Source organism: Zonotrichia leucophrys, chromosome 10 (genome assembly GCF_028769735.1).
Source record: "Zonotrichia leucophrys gambelii isolate GWCS_2022_RI chromosome 10, RI_Zleu_2.0, whole genome shotgun sequence".
Lineage (NCBI taxonomy): Eukaryota > Metazoa > Chordata > Aves > Passeriformes > Passerellidae > Zonotrichia > Zonotrichia leucophrys.
This window is the reverse complement of record NC_088180.1, coordinates 12607570-12622176: the sequence shown is the minus strand read 5'-3', so window position 1 is coordinate 12622176 and position 14607 is coordinate 12607570. Positions and strand designations below refer to the sequence as shown.

The window sequence follows — 14607 nt, the reverse complement described above, 5'->3', positions numbered from 1 at the left end:
GAGGAACTGAAAGGAAGGAGATGCCCAAAAACCATTGAGTCTCTGTGCTTGCCATGCTGGTACTGGCTGTTCCCTGCAGCCAGAGCTCCATGAGCAAAGCAGCAAATCACTGGGGAAGGAGAGAACAGGCAAGACAGAGCTGAAGGGGGCTTTGAAATGGCCACACTGGCAGGGATCTGTGAATTCCCTTGCTTTTTCACTCAGTTTTCTCACAGCTCCTGCTGGCCTCTGCAGAGCAAGTTGAGGGGAAGAGCTCAGAGGTGGGTCTTTGTAGCAAGGTCTGCCCTCAGCTTCACCAGGTTAAATCCTAAGCGAGGATTTAATTGCGTTCAGTAAAAGCTGCCCAAATTTACAGCATGGAAATGAGAGCAGAATCATGAGTGTCCTTGTTTCCTTTTACCATCAAATAGATTTTCTCAGCCTTGAGTTCTGCAAGCTGATCTCTGTAGGGTTTTATTTCATTCGCTGTCTTCATTGCCCTATTAAAACAACAGCTCTGTCCCCGAGTCCCTGCGTGTCACTGTGTGTCGAGTACTTATCCCTGTGTATTGGGGCACAGGAATGTGGCAATAAAACTGCTCACAACCACTTGTTTGGATAAAAAGCACAGATTTGCTTACCTTGCAGTACTTTCCCTTTTTAAAGCAGAAATGTTTGCACAGGTGATTTTTGGTTATGCCTCATGTACATTCTTGGGTTTCTGTGTGACATTTTGCCTGACCTTGTTTAGTAGTGTCCAGGAATTTCCTAGCTTTCCTCTTATGGAAATCACACAAAGGTGTAGGGGGTGGATCTGACTGCAGGAGCAATGTCGGGGGAGCTGAGCTACCTCTGCCCACCAAGGCAGGGCTCATGTGGGTTTGCATCACAGCTTTTCTCTTCTCTGACTAAGCTAAAGGACAGGAATAGTTTTGTACTCCTAAGGTGCACCTGTTTGTGTAGGAGGATGTGGGATTGTGGCATTTGTCTTTACAGCTTTCACTGGGCTCCTCCACCAGGCTTTCTTTAGGCTGATATCTGCTCAGATTTGGGGGGAACCTCTGGGCAACACTGCATCCTGCATTGCACGGGTCCTCACGTGCAAATACCGTACGTGTGCGGAGGTATCTGGCTTTGTGCGGGTCTCAGAGCCAGCCTCTTTGAGGTCTCTTTGTTTTGTCTCCCTCTGGGTATCTTGTGTGGATGCATTTGCATATATGGAAAACGTTGTCATCGTCTTCTCCCCCTCCCCAGCTCCCTTTGCCTGTGCTCTGCTGGCTCTTGGGCATTTCCAGCTGAACGGAGCCTGCCAAGGCCAGCCAAGCGCGGTGGGGCTGGGGGAGCACCCCCATCTGCACCTTCGCTATTTCCCTCCCCAGGCATGCCTGGGGGTGGGCAGGGCATTGGGACGGTTTTCCCTATTTTTTTTTTCTCCTGGTATTTAATAACCAGCAGTAAGGATCCTGAAGGGAGTCTGGTCCATCCTCTGAGCCCCCAGCTCTAACACCCTGCTGCTCCCCCCTTTCTTCTTGTGCTGTAGCGTGTCTGGCTGGCTGCAGCACCAAAGAGAGCAGTCCAGACTGTGCAGCAAGGCTGCTCACTTGCTCTAAATCCACGAGGCCAGGTTTAAGCACTTTTTGTTCCTGCTGGAAAAAGCCTTGGAGTGGTTATACCAATAAATCTCTTGCTCCTCCATGAAGATGTCCTTCCCAGGACATTTTAAGTCCCTAATCCTCTCCGAGGCATCTCTGGCTCTATCTTCTCTTCTCTAACCTGTACCTGCCCCCCTGCTGCCAAAGACTTGAACGCCCTGAGGCTTCATCCCTTCAGTCTGCCTGCTCTCCGTGCACATCCGTGCAGCCTCTCCGCTGTCCCGACATCCTGCTGCCCGCCTGGAACTGGGGACAGGCTGGGCCATTGGAACGGCCGGGGGCGGAAGAAGGGGGTGGAGGAGAGACGGGGCAGCTGCGAGGCTTGTGTTAGTAAACACTTCCTTGGGTTCACATTTTAATTCCTTACCCCCCCTTCCACATCTTCTCCCCCATCCTTTCCCTTTTCTATATGCTCACACAATGAGACCATTGTCAAGGGGTGATTTGAATGAGGGGTCTCCGGGCATGTTCCCAGCATTGTCAAACAGAGTGGGAAAAAAACCACAACTCCAGCCTAGCCAGGAGGACCAGACCAGACTGAGACAGATGCCTAAATTAGTGACAAAGCCTTTTGAATGTCCCCCCTAGACAAGGGTTGCCTTGTGCATGCGTGCGTGTGTGTGTGCATGCTCGTGGGTGTGTATTTGTGGCTGGGTGGCAGCTTGCATGTCTCCCCATGTTAATTAGTTTTGCATGCATGTCTGATAAGGTGCCAATGAATATATTTGTACTCCTTCCATTGGTGAAAGCTGTCTCGGCGGCAGGGGAGATGCGGGGTGGTGGGGGTGTGCTCAGAGCAGCCTGGCAGCCCGGGGTAATTGAGCTGTGCGGGGCTGGGAGAAGGGGTGAGGGTTACATTGCCACAGCTCGGCTTCCCAGCCATGGGATCTGCTGCTTTCCTTGCAAATCATGGAGAGTTTAAAAGAGAACTGAGGCTTTTTTTGGTTCACTGGGTCTTTCTCTTCATCTTGGCTGATTGTCTAGCTGAGGGTCTGTAGGCTCTTTCTTCTCTTTTGCCCTGTGTGTCTTTCTCTCAAGTCCCTTAAAAGGTGTTTATTTCCAATGGATTTGTATCCATCTTTGTATACACACATACACATGCAATCACTCACACAAAGCCCCTGTAACAAAACCTCCGCCTCTTTCTCCAGAAAGGGAGTCAAATCTGCTACCAGTTACAAAATATGGGAGGGAAGTGAAGCGTGTGGGTGCCAGGGGTGGAGCAGTGGAAACAGGCAAATAGAAATGCAGAACAGGAGTTGGAGAGACAGAGATAACATGTTCTATAAAGGATTTATCAACATTTGCTCAGGATATAGTTATTAATTAGCAATGCAGAGAAAAGTCTTTCTACATCCCCAGCGTATGGACCAGCACATAATGTCATTCCTAGACTGCTGTTATCATTCATCCATCCGTCCATCTGCATTCTGTAGGTTCACACAAGAATTCATTGTATGTGTAGGGATGTAAACATCAGTTCACATCTAATTAATTTCCTGTCTAAATTAATTTTGTATCCTTTCCCTTAAATCAACAAGACTTAAGAGCCCACATACATTTCTTGAGCAGAACGGGAAGAAACTCTTGAATGGGCCAAGATGTCTTTTCTCCCTGTGGTCCCATCTGAGCAGCTGCCAGATGCTGAAAGAGTGGCGATTTACACGGCACAAGGCTGCTCTGAAGCAGGGGTCATTTTGGGAAGTTTACTGGAGCACAGCTTGCCTCCTGTGAAGCTTGGTAGCACCCAGCTTCATGTTGGTTCCAGTTAGCTTTGCCTTCTCTTCCGCACTTGGGTTCTGGTACAGTGAAGGAATGAAGAGCAGGAGCTGATGCACAATGGAGCAGGCTGGCCCTGCAGGGAGCCTGGGTGAGAGATGCTTGGTCCGAGCAGCAGAGCATGGGGTTTGCTCCTGATGGGCTGGCTGGGGAGGAAGGGGAAGGCCATGAACAAGGTAAGGTGGCTGTTGGCATCAGCAGGGTTTGGGTTGGGTAGGGCTGATGCCTCTTCCCCCACTGACTTTGCAGCTGCACTGGGTTTTCCTTTGCTGCTGGGAGGGAAGCTGGGAAGTGACATGGAGAGATGGTAGAGTAGCCAGGAAGCAACAAAGCCACCTGCCTGGAGGAGAGCTGACAAGTCCCTGGTGGGCTGCAGGAGGAGCAGCTCTCCTTTGTGCTCAGAGAAGTCCAGGAACATGGGGAGGGCCAGGCTACACCTCCCCATCAACCTGCACAGGATATCTATGAGGCCCAGCCCAAAGAGTGCCCCAAAATCCTCACTGCTGCTCCAGCAGTAGGTACAGTGGCCAGCTCATCAGTAAAGTGCAGGAAAAAAGGGATTCCCATGAAATGCAGGTCTTCCAGTTGGAGAACAAAGGCAATTTCATGTGACTTATCAGCGGTGCCTAATTGCACAGGGTGAATAATGAGCAGCTGGAGAGGCAGCACCGCAGTCCCTCCGGCGGGCTGCAGCCGGTGGCCACGGCTGGAAACCCCCATCAATGCCAGCAGAAGGTGGGCATCCTCAGAGAGGGGCAGCCCCAGCACTCTGTGCTTGTTTCAGAGCTGTTTGGGCTCCTCCATTGCAAAGAAATTGTGTTAATCCCACATGGATGTAAGAGGGGAACCTGCTGCTGGAAAAAGTCTCTCTGCAGTTGCTCAGACCTTTCGTTTACGCAGAGGGTGAATGTGTCATCCATGCCTGACCCAGATGCAAGGTGGCCTTTAATCACAAAGAAGAACCAGGCACCAGCATCCTGCAAAGGGCTTGCAGTTCCCTCCCTGTCTGGTGCCTCATCTCTGAGCAGTGGCCATGCTAGGGACCCCTCCCAGTTGACCTGCCACCCCTGTTTGCACATCCCTATCTCTCCTTAATTCTGCTCCCAGACTCTGGGCAGGGCTGTGGAAAGCGCTTTGTCAGAGCTCCTCGCCAGGTTGATCTGCAGAAAGGGTTTTTTTTCCCTTTCCCCATTGGGATGACTATTCCCACACAAGCAAAGCCTCTTAATGAATCCGTGGCAGCAAAGTAGGTAACGTGCTCTCCCTGCCAAGGCTGCTTGGCACAGCTGGAGTCACGTAATCAGGCTATGCTGCCAGTCGGGGACAGAGTGGGAAGAGTTAAACTGAGGACAGTGCAGGGACAACTAATCCCCAACAGGAAGAGCAGCAGAGACCTCCCTGTCCTTCATCATCCTCCCCCTCCATTCATGCACTTTTCCTCCCTCTCCACCACATCCTATTCCTCTCCCACATCCTCCCTCTACTTATTTCTTCTTCCGTCTTTCTCACCCTCCTCTCCTCCGTTGCTTTCTCACTCCTCCCCCGTGGTTTCCCTCCGCCCCCCATCCCCGGCCCCGTCTCCTCTCACATGCTCTGTCATGTCTCCAGAGCTGCTTTTCGAGTGGGACCGAGGGACGGTGTATTTGGGCTGCGGTGGAGGTCACAGCTATATGGGGATTGTTTAAAAGAGATTTGCCCACATCCCAGCCCATGTGACCAGCCTCAGCTGCAGGTCTCTCTTTCTTAATCTGGAGATAAGCGTGATTATCCGAGGAAGGGCTGTTCGGAGCTTTGTAACTGTGACAGGGGAGCTTTCAAGTCGCACTTTGCTGGCAGAGCAGCGTTTAAAGCCGGGGAATCAGATTCCAAGCGTGGCTTTGCATCTCTTTTCTGCTGGGAGCATGGTGCAGGGCTGGCAGTGGGGATGGGAGCTTTATTAGGACTTTGCTTATGATGCGGAAAAGGAGTTAGGGGAGGGAAAATGGGGGAAGAAGGAGGTGAAAAAAAAATCCCAATTCGCTTTTTCCCCATCAGTGGTGGCCCAGGAGAGATTGGCACTGAGTCAAGGGGACAGGCCAGCCTGAGCCCTGGTGCAGAGCAATAAGGTCCATCAAACCTGGGGTCTGCCTTGTTTTTAGCCTGGGGTTGTGTCTCCTTGTTCTGCTCTACCCCGCCTCGCTCTGTTGAATCCTTCACACAAGAGGTCTCTGGGGCCCTGTTTGGAAATGAAATGCTGTTTTAGCAGCTCCCATGGCACAGCTTCCCTGGGAGAGATGGCAGGGCCAGCTTTGCTGCCCGATAAACACATCGGCCCCTGCACTCCAGGCAGCCAACTCCCTGTCCAGAGAAATATTTGCTGGAGATGAGCCCTTGTGGGACATCTCTGCAGCCAAGGTAAAAGTGCAGGGACATACAGCAATTGTGTAGTTCAGTATTGTATCAGTGTCTTGTATTGCTGGAGGTTGAAATATGTAACATATCCTACAAGTGACACGGTCTCAAAAGATTTCTTTGGCCGGGACAGGCATCTAAATAGAGTTTAGTGGAAATGTTCAGCTCCGGAGCAGGTGCTGCTTTGCTGCTATTTGTAGACTAGAAGCTCAGAGCAGAGCCTCGTAACAGCTCTGCTTTTGATGGAGATGGGTCAAGGAGAAAGGAACCTGGATGTGAGCCAAGGGCGGGAATCTGGGGCGAGGTTGAATCGGGACGGAGTGCCAGCGCTTTGGACCGTCACTTGGGCAGGACTCACTGTTCTTGCCATATCCTCCCTGGAAACCTTCAGCTTCTAGCACAGCAGCTGAGGCCAGCCTGATCCAAAGGACACCCTGAATCCCATCTGCTCTCCCCACACCACCCATTCCCAGTGGGTGGGAATTTGCAGGGAGAGCACCAAACAGCCTCTCTGCCTGGGTTTGCTCATGGAGGGGCAGGTCCTTGCCTGTGTCAGAATACCAGGGGATAGAGTACATCCCTCTTCTTCCTCTCCCACAAAGGCACATCTCATTTTTGCATCATGCTGCCACAAGGGCTAGCCAGCCTTAAAGCAGCCCAGGACAAAGTCCTGTGCCTGAAGATTGAAATGTCTCTCTGCAGGGCAGGTAGCTCCGTGTACCTCCAGTGGTTGAAGAAGGGAAGCGGTTGCAAATGTATCATTTTGAGAGCAAGCTCTGAAACATCTCCCACGTTGCCTGCCTGTCTCCAGAGCCCCACACAGCTGCTCTGTGGGTGGAAGCTCTGTTTTTCGTGTGCCCCCGTGAACTTTATTTTTTGCTATTTTTCTTTGAATGCTGCTTAGATGAATCCTCTTCAGTGCCTACAGCTTATTCCAGGGCTTTACTGAGGATCTGGCCAACACTTGTAGCCTTACTCCAGGGCATGGTTCTTGAGGAAACCAAATGGGTACAGCATCTTTTTAGTCTAGTGTCTGCAAGACCAAACAGCCCAAATCCCAACCTGCAGCCGTGCTGTGCAGATAATTCCCATGCCCCATTGGAGAACAAGAGCTCCCCTTGAAATCCCAGAGCCTGGGATGTGGCAGCGGGAACGTGGGCAGGAACATGTAGGTGTGGGCATGTGCAGGCAGGAACACGTGTTTGCCAGGGCAAGCGTGCCCATCTCTGCAGGCACAGGCTGTCTGTGCACCAACCTCACAGGAATCTGCCCCACACCTGCCTGAAATGAGGGTTATAGGGTGTAGGGCTGATGGTAAATTAACCAGTGGTAAATGGAGGGAAGCACAGTAGATGGGTTTAATGGGGAGAGCCATTTGGGATGCAGCAAGGGAAGGTTTCCTGATGGAACAAACAGAAGGAGCTAGAAAAGGGAGCAGAGTGGTGGATAGGAGTGTGAGATCAAAGGCTGTGACAGGGCCAAGAGCGATGAGAGGTGGGAGCCAGGAGCAGTTTGTGTTCCTGGGTGTTGAGCAATGCTGAGGAGAGTGAAGGAAAAACACTGGCTGCTGTGAACAAAAGCCACTGAATGGGGAGATGGGAATGGCACGGAGGGGACAAAGCAGGAGGCACAGAGCAACCAGCACCAAGCACAGGTGTGGGTGGCTTTCCTTGCTGGGTGGAAGATGGGCTGGAGAGGGGGCTTGCACCCAGTGAGGATGTGCAAGGTGGTCATGGCCCATGACAGGGAGCCAGCAGAGTGCCACAAGTTTGGAGCACAGAGTGGCTTTGGGAAAAAGAAGCTGTCACAGTGACAAGGTGGGTGTTTCCCCAAAGGAGGCCAGTGTTTCCAGGATAGGGAAAAGGAGCCCTACACCTGGGATGGGAAGAGCTGAGTCATTTCTCCAAACACCAGGTTAGGCCAATGCTGGAGTTTGAGCACAAGCTGGGCAGTAACACAAGCCTGGACAGGAATGCCTGCACAGCATCCCTGAGCTGCACATCATTTCACCCACCCAAGCATCCACCTTCACTGCACGGGCAGCTGAGACCCAAGGGCAGTTTGGGCCCTTGCTATCATTGCTGTTGGTCAGAGCCTTTTCTTATAATGCCCTGGCACCTCCTTACATTATTCTGGTTTTTGTGATTGATGACAAGCAGAACTCTTGTCCAAAAGGCCATAATGTTTGCTTGCACCCTCATTGCTATAGTAACAGAGGTCCTCAGGACACCTCTGAAGTAGGTCACCACGGACCCCATTTTGCTGTGTCTTCCAGGGCAGCACAGCTCCAGAAAGAGTGCACCCACCACTGTCCAGCTGGGCATTGCCCTGGCACAGCCCAGATGCTCTCAGGCAAGGCCAGGCTGGAGAAATGCCCTCCAGTGACAGCACCCAAGGGTACAGAGGGCTGTCCTGCACTTGGTCACAGGAAACTTCTGTTCCTCATGCAGCCCAGTGCCAGCTAATGGTGTTCCCCAAGTCAGGGCTCACTTCCAGTCTCCTGTCTCCCCATCCCCCACCTCCTTGCTGCCTCCCTCCCCCCTTTCCCCCAGTGCCTCTCCTCCTGCTTTGCATAATTTTCCATTTTCAGTGTCCCCTTTTCTTTTTCTCCTCTCCATATGGTGCGTCCCCCTCTCTGCCTGGCGCAGGAGCCATCCTTAACAAGCTCGGCAAAGCCCTCTCTCAGGGGCTGCACATGAAAGATGCTCTGTAAAAACAGAGGCTGGGATGGAGCTCCCCCTTTTTTCCCCCTTGATTTATATGGGGCTGGGATGTGGGAACGTTTCTGGGTCGCATTTTAGAGCCGCCGGGTGCTTGTGCCTGTTCTCTCCAGCCATTCAGTGCAGACCCCTAAGGCCTGCTCGTTCTTAGCCTTTGATCTGCAATGCAGAAAGAGCATCCAGGGCAAGTTTGTGCCTCTCATCTAGCCCCTGCCCTCATTTTGGCTGGCAGGGAGGGGTGCCCTGTCCCACCACACCGGGGAGAGGCCGTGCCCTTTCCTCTCAGTGTCCGGTGGCCTTTTTCAGCTGGCTACTTTGTCTCCCTCCCACATCCCTGGCACCATGAGGACCTTCCCACTCGCGAGGTCCGAGGCACTGGGTCATGGTGAAGCAGCAGGTCGTGGGATTTGTAGTGCACAGCAATTCTGCACGTCTAACCCACCCCTGCCCCTCTCCAGCTCTGCTGCAGACACTGGCCAGTGAGCACCCAGGGGTGCCTGGAGGGTGCTGGGGCTGAGCAAAGGGTGCTGGGGCTGGCAGCGCCTGCCCAGCATTTGATGGGTTAAGCCAGTCTCTAGCTAATTTCTCCCAGCGGCTCCCCTCCTCCTCCTCGTACTTCTGTATGCAGCAGGCAGGGCCTCAGCGCAGGTTCCTGCACTGAGCTGTTGCCAGGGGAGTAGTTAGGCGAGTCTGAGCTATGTGGGGAAAAGGCCCGGGCTGTCAAAGTGTCTGAGATGAACCATAGCCCGGTCCCCCTGCAGCTGGGCCCAAGCATGCATCAGCCCTTGTTTGGAGCCTGGGAATGGCAAAGCCCAGGGAGGTTCAAGGGCAAACTTGCTATTCATTAGTCAGGGGTCCTTGACGTTCCCACTCTCTGTCTCCCTTCTTCTTCTTCTTCTTCTCTTTTCTGTCCCTCTTTTGACAGATTCCTGGGTGCTTTTGGGGAAAACTCCCCTCCTCCTCCTCGCCCCAGCAAAAAGCCCTCCACATAAACTTCCCCAGCAGACAAGGCAGGAGGACAATAACGTCAGGGCCGCGATGCAAACGAGAGCCAGCGGAGCAGCCGCATCCCCCGGGTGTCCTTTCTGCCCGGCCCTTCCCGCGCTGCTGCGGGAGCCTCAGCCGCCGCATTCATTTCGCTCATCTTGCCCATCTCCGATGTTTTATTATCTTGATGCTTGCAGGAAATTGTAACTTGAGATAAGGAAAATGTCAGGCGCCTTCTCCTCTCTCCTGTAGCCCAAAGCAGCGCCAGGTTGCTCCGTAGGAAATGTAAATGCTTTGCCCAGGTGCAGAGGATGAGCACGAGATGGAGGGAGCCTCGAGAGGCCGCGCGAGCATCTCCGTAAGGAGATAAAACTCGCGGCGTAGGCGGAACACGGAGCCTCCCTCCCGCCCCGCTGAACGGAATATTTCATAGCTCTTAGAAGCCGAAGCTCCCTTGTAATTATCCAAAGCAAACAGCACGTGTTATTAGTTTAAAATGATTTTTTTTTCCCCCTCCCCGGGCCCCTGGAGCAGAATGGAGGTGTAATTGTGCTAAGGAGTTAGCAGGGGAGAGCGCAGCTTTTGGTCACATTCAAGTTGGAGGGCTTGAGCCAGGGAGGCTGGTATGAAAGGCTGGTATTTGCATAAGCAGCGTGCATCCCTACAAAAAAGAAAGATATCAGGGGCTTGCAAAATTCAATCAAGGCTGGGAGGGAAGAAAAAAAAAGGGGGGGGGGTGGAAGGGTGGGGGAAAAAAATTGACAGTGAAAAAGGTTTTTCTAAGTAACACCCTGTCGAGATTAAATTGTCCAGAAAGTTTCTCCGTGTGAGCCGGTGAAGCGGAGGCTGGGCTGAGGGCAGGGGAGGAGCGGGGTCCCTCCTTCCTGGCCTCAATAGGGGACAGGAATCTGATTAGGCAGAGCGTTCTGCATCCATTTACCATTATTTGAGGTTTTTTTTTTTTTCTCTTCCCACCGCCCAGAATTGCTGTGGCAGGGCAGTTTATCAGCATATAAACCTCAGTACTGGCTTTGTAAGGGCACAAGGAGGCACTGGAGCAAGTGTTGGAGCAGAGGCTGAGCTATAATTTCAATTGTTTATTCAGCTTTAAAAAAAAAGAAAAAAGGACAGTAAATCCACACACAGAGCAATGTTTTCCCTGTGCAGGGCACTGGGGAGGGAAGGCAGTGTTGGAGCTAGGTCCTGGTGGAGCCCTATTTTTGCAGGCACCCTCAGTGCAAGGCTGAACTTTGCACAGAGAGAAAGTGCATGCAGGACATTTGAGTTTTTCTGAAGCTTATGTTGAGTCAGTTGGGCTGGTCCAGTCCCTCCTGCCCTCAGTTACTGAGTGCCAAAAGTTTCAAGCTCACCAGGCAGGCAGTAGGTGATTTCCAGGCTGGGTTGATGTCTGGTACCAAGCATCCCCTCTATCCACACTACAGAAGAGTTTCTTGTAGGCCAAAACAAGTTCAGCCAGGACAGGGGACTTTACCTGCCAGGTAAAGGCTTTTCCCTGGTGAGAACAAGGATTCATCTGCCTCCTCCTCTCCTGGGCTTGTGAAAGCACCCACCATCGTTCAGATCTCATCTGTCCTGACCTCAACATCCTTTCCAGGTTTAGGGGAACATTCGGGATGTTCTCCTAATCTCACATAGGATAAAGAAGTGCTGAGCCTTGGCTTTTTGCAGCCTGGGTCTCCCTAAACACATACAGCATGGGGTCTGTTCTCTCAGCACCAAAACCAACCACATGGGGTGGGTTTGGCCTCTGTCTCTCTTAAGTTTTAGACTTGCTTCAAAGTTGCAGAAGGGAAGGGATTTTCCTTGGATTTCCATCAAGTGCTTTATGAATATTGCAATAAAGGGGTTACAGAAGATCTATTTTTAAGAGAGAGAAAAAATACCCATGAAAATTGCAGCCTGGACCCCAGAGTGTAGAGTATTTGCACAGTTCAAAGAGTTACGGTGGTTCATCCAGTCACAGCCTGGGAACGTTGCGGTGCGACCTACAGCAGATCACATGCCGGCTGCTCCCAGGGCGGCTCATTAGAGAGCCACACACAAGATTTATCTCTTAAAATGGGCTTGCAAATATTTTATAAAATTTGCAATATTTTATAAAATTACAATTTGGTGCAATAAAAAGAATAAATTAGCCAGCTGATGGTTCCTTTTGCAAGTGTACTCAAGGATTTGTTATATTAGTCTTTACTCCTTCCAATGTAACAGTTTGTGGGCAAAGCAAAGGGAAGATAGGAAAAGGATAGGACTGGTTTGGGGGCTAGGGAATACACACTCAACATGGATAAAGTGTAAAGGAAATAGATGAAAAAAATCAGGAAAAAGGGAGGAGAACGTGCTGCAAGGTGTGAGATGTGGGAGGCGTGGGGAAAGCCGAGAAGGGGACTTGGGCTGAGTGTCACAGCTTCGGCTCCAGCTCAGTGGCTTGGTATCACTTTCTCCAGTCAGGCAAGGGCGCCGAGGGCAGAGAAAGTTAACACGAAGATTAAAACATCAGAGGGCTGTGCCTTTAGTGGCTCTGACATGCAGAGTAATCCCATGCCCCAAAGCCTAGGGAGGAAGGACAAGCCGTGAGCCCTCCCCTGGCTGGCGGTGTGCGGGGCAGGCAGAGGTAGGGGATTGAGGAGGGTGAAGGGGAAGCTTGGCATCTTGGAGACTACAGTTTTCCCAGTAAGGAAGAGGGTAAGGTGGTCCAGAGCCGTGAGAAAGATGTGGTGGGGAGGGAAAGAGGATAGGAGTTCTGCTCCACCAGGGACAAGTTGGTCTGTTCTCAGCCAAGCACTACTGGACCATTTCTCTGATACAGATCATAACAACTCCATTTTCTTTCTTTCCTTCCTAGATCCCAGTGAGTGGACAAGGAACTTTTGAAGCCCGTGAGTTCCTTCTTCTAGTTGACTGCCGCCTGCCTGGACGTGCCATCTGACTTCTCAGAGTTTCTCCAGGAGAGCCCCAATCTGCTTCTCCATTGGCCCCAGAGAGGAAACAGCTTTGTTTCGTGAACACAGTGGATTTCTGCATCAGTTCGACACACAGCGGTGCAGCCATGGGGAGGGAGCCAGGGCAGCACAGGGAGCCAAGGGATCATCCCACGTCACTCCTGTATGTTGCCTTCAGTGCCCTCAATACCCCAGAGCAGGACCAAAGTGCTTAGGCAGAGAGACCTGAGCCAGTCGCTGTCTCACCTGCTGAAATACCAGGTGTGTGAAGTTTGGCTTTGCTCATGGAGCAGAGCTCGGCCCTTGCTGCTCTTGATCCCTGGGTCTGTGGAGCTGTGAGAGCGCAGCCTTCCCAAAGGCACTGTGCTTGGGGCCCATGAGGACCATGAGCTTTTCCAGGCCATGCAGCCCTGCTGCTGTTGTACCACACCCTCTCTGTTCCTGTAAGAGAAATGTACTGCCTGTAATTCTCTCCCATTCAAATCCTCCCAACCCCATGCACTGTTGAAAATAAACTCTCTCTTTTGCAAAAGCCAGCGTGTGATTTGGTGCAGTCTCTAGACAGAGGAGGCAACAGGCACAAAATAAACCCAGGCAAATCAAGAGGGAAGGGGGAGCAGCCGAGGGCCAGGCAGCCGGGCTGCACCGTGCCCCACATCAGGCACATTTCCCTGAAAGCCCGAGCGAATCCCTCGCCGCTCAATGATCTTTATTTGGTCTGAACCCCGTCTGGGAAGTAACCGCTAAACCCAATGCAAACAGACCCCCGTGAAAGAATATAATGAATATGTCTCTCAAATGATTTGGAGCCCTTCTGCCTGCAGAGCAGGGTTCCCCATTGTGCCCCGCTCCCGGCGTGCTCGGGGCAGGCTGCGCGAGGTGGCCGCTTTCCCAGCTGAAATCCGAAAAAAGCAAACAATGGGTCAAGGCCGGCATTGTGCGAGCCCAGGCAGGCAGAAGGAGCGCAGCCCGGCATGGCCAAGTTCAAGGCTGGGCAGGGGGCCGGGCGCGGGGATGCTAATGGGGGCTGCGCGGGGGCTGCGGAGCAGGGGGGCCGGGGGGGCTGCGTGCTCCTGCCCTGTGCAGCCCTGAGCACCCAAAAACCACCTCACAGAGAGGCAGTGATGGCCAAGTGCAGAGAGGGGTGCTGGGTGGGGACAGCGGTGGAACTGGGAGGAATTTGGGTTGCTGGGGGGCTGATGGTGCTTGGGGGGGGTGGTATTGCTGTGGGGGATTAGCATGAGTTGGAGAAGAACTGCTACTGGGGGCAGATTGGTGCTGTGGAGGTGTTTCAGGGGGAACTGGTGCTGCTAAAGGATATTACTGGGGGAACTGGTGCTGTAGGGGGGCTGCAAGTGATGATGGCACAGTGCAGGGCCATGCTGGTGCAGTGGGCATCCTGGGAGCGATCTGGGCTTGAGAGCCTCGCAGAGGACGCAGTTTCTTTGGGTCTGCCTGCCGCTCCAGGCCCGAGCAGAGACCCCCCCACACCCCCTCATCTCCCCGCCGCTCCCCCCTCCCCGGATGAAGTGTGCGGAGACAGGCGGAGCGGCCCGTGGAAAAACACCATGGAGGGCCTGCACAAAGGGGGTTTTATTCAAATTTGTTTAGAGTTTAGCGGATTTGCATGAAAAATGTGTGAGAAAAGCCGGCTCCAATGACCTCATCCCCAGCTGCCATTAATGTTCAATTAAGTGCTGAATAGTAGCAAAGGGGGGACCGGCCGGGACGTGCAGAGAATCCAGGCTCGGGCGCAGACTGTGAGAACCGGGCGGCCCCCCCGACCGTCTGGCCCCGGCCAGCCCCGACGGGGTCCCCCCGCCGCCGCCCCGCTCTGCGCCGCGAGGTGCGCTGAGCCCGTCGGGCCTCAGCCCGTCTGGGTTATTCCCCGGCTCAGCCGCATTCTGAAGCAGAGTGCCCCCCCGCCGCGTCCAAGGTGCGTGTTTGGAGGGTGTTTGCCCCCTCTCTGCGTTGCCGGGGCTGTTGTCGCTCCCCCCGCAGCCCGCCTCGCCCGGCCCGAAGCCGCTCTCCGCCTGGCAGACGGTGTCAAAGCCCAAGTTCAAGTCCACGCCGAGAGGCTCTGCCCTGGGATTCCCAGCTCCTTTCCATCCTCCGCCTTTTGTTCGCTTCTGACAATTG

General features: G+C 53.0%; 1 long non-coding RNA gene across 4 annotated transcripts in view; it reads left to right on the top strand.

The window, feature by feature from the left end:
• LOC135452486 (uncharacterized) overlaps window positions 1-13004 on the top strand; it is a 43010-nt gene extending 30006 nt beyond the window's left edge. For all 4 annotated transcript variants that reach the window (XR_010441627.1, XR_010441628.1, XR_010441629.1 and 1 more), the window contains one exon: window positions 12372-13004. This is a non-coding gene — a long non-coding RNA (uncharacterized LOC135452486). The remainder of the gene's footprint in view (window positions 1-12371) is intronic.
• The last annotated feature ends 1603 nt before the right edge of the window (window positions 13005-14607 follow it).